Genomic DNA, 2,375 nt, shown 5'->3' with positions numbered 1-2,375 from the left:
TTTGGGTTATGTATTCTCCATTCAAGTTCACATCAGTGTGTGCACTAATACCTGACTCTATTTTAATTACCTCTCCCAGGAGGTTTTTGACTTTATGAATCTCACCATGGGTAACTGTTTTCACTATTGTTTGAACTACTATCTGTAACTTAATAACTTTCAAATCTCTTTCTTCGACCCAGAGATCTCTCATTCAACATAAATATAATGAATGCCTTCTACATATCAGACATTTGCTAAGAGTTAGGAGCCTCTTAAGTACTGATACTTAATAAAAATATAGTGGTCATTTATATTCATCATGGGTCACACCCCAATAATCTTGGCTACTACTTAAAAGAAAAGTGCCTGTGGTCATCTGTCTTCTGCTATACCCTGCTCTAACTTCCTTCCCCTCTCTTAACTAACAGACCTCGCTATCCCTCTGTTGTGCTGTATGGATAGTCAATTCCATAACTACCACAGTCCTCTACATCCTCCAACTTTTCACTGAATATTTTCTGCATCTTAGATCTCAACATAAACATTGTTTTTTTCTTTTGTGAATTTGACTTATCCTAACCCTTTCAAAAAACTTCTTTATTTTATTATATCTTATGTACTTTGGTATTCAGAAGTAAGTTTGCTATCCAACATTTCTTTCACTGCTATTCCAAATAACCATTTCTTCATAGGTCTGTAAAAAATCCAGCTTCACTGAGACACTGGCAGCATCACTCACTATCTAGCACATCCTTGTTAACTCCTGACCATGACCCTTATTCACTGAGGAAATTAAGACCTTGGCTTCTCCTCTCTACATTAAGTCCTATCATCATTTTGTGTCTTCAGAAGAGTTTATAGATTTATTGATTTATTGCACAAAAAATATCCTAAACATAGTGACATAAAATAATAAAAATATTTGTTATCTATTATATCTTATAGGAGGCAGGGATTTAAGAGTAGCTTAATGAGTAGTTCTGGATTATAGCCTTTCCGGAGGTTAAAATCAAGATGTATTCCAAGACTGTGGTCATTTGAAGGCTTTTGGGGCTGGCAGATCCACTCCCAAGGTGGCTTGCTCACATGATTGATTGGCAAATTGGTGCTGGCTGTTGGCAAGCAGGGACTTTTGAGTGTCCTTGTGACATGGTAGCTCTCTCCAAACTAGTATTTAAACAGGTCAAAGCAAAGGCCACTTGTCTTTTATAACCTAACCTTGGAAGTTATACATCATCACTTCTTCTACATATTCTAATTAGTCATAAGGCCAGCTATGATTTAGTATAGAAAGGGTGTATACAAGGTCATGAATATCAGAAAACAGGGATCACTGAGGGTCATCAGAGGCTGGCTATCACTGCAGGATTAAACAAATTAAGGTTCTTATCTCTGAAACCCTGTATCTGTAAAATCTGGGTACAAGGTTGGTCTTTTTCATTACTTTTTATTCATCATCTTTTCCTTTGAGTTTTATAAAATTTGCTGAAGTTTGTTAAACACATATGAACTTTGTTTCTTTTAAAATAAAATCTTAAATAGTCTACTTAACTTTGATGTCTTTGATAAACTCTAAGATAATCTGAATAAATCTCATACCTACAAATTATACAAATGTATTCCAGTAAGCATATTTTCATTTCTAAGTAGTAATACTTATTGACCAAAATGTGGTAGGCATTGGGCTAATTAGGGATAATCACATTTAACATATAGCATGACCTTTTGAAATTATTTATTCTCTCCATTTTACAATGAAAGGACTGGGGTTTGGGAAGTTTAAGTATTTTAAGAGGCCATACAACGGATCTGGTTGTGGATTACTGTAATATTTAATTACACTAATTTATTTCAGCCAGCATTTACCAAAGTCGATTGTTGCAATGTATTTCTAGACCTAAAGAATCATTCAAGTAAGATATTAAAGAATGTGTAAATCCTGCAGTAAAGACACATTTTAAATTTTCTTTAATTCAACATTTTTCTAATTTATACTCTTATGAAACCAACATACGATTGAATAAGGAAAACAACTGCAAAAACATTTCATTTTATCTATCTAGTTATCTATTTATTTAAAGCGTAGAATTATCTTGACTGGCCACTTTCTAAGCAATTCAGGTTCATATGGTGATATTTATTGGGTATCTTCGAGAGTTATTGTAAGGTTGTTCAGAAAGCAGGAATATACAACCTTATGATTTCCTCTCCACTTAGAATAAATGCCAAGTTCCTTACCTTATACTACAAAGTCATGCATTGTCCAGCCCCTGTCGACTTCCCCAACTTTGTGCCATGCTTTCCCGCACTGCTCACACTCTTAAATCCTGGCCTTTAATTCCTCCAACACACTTGGCTCTCTTCAGCTGTAAGGCCTTGCACATTATAGTATA

Source organism: Pteropus alecto, unplaced genomic scaffold (assembly GCF_000325575.1).
Source record: "Pteropus alecto unplaced genomic scaffold, ASM32557v1 scaffold7, whole genome shotgun sequence".
Classification (NCBI taxonomy): domain Eukaryota; kingdom Metazoa; phylum Chordata; class Mammalia; order Chiroptera; family Pteropodidae; genus Pteropus; species Pteropus alecto.
The sequence above is the reverse complement of the archived record's forward strand: the minus strand, read 5'-3'. Positions refer to the sequence as shown.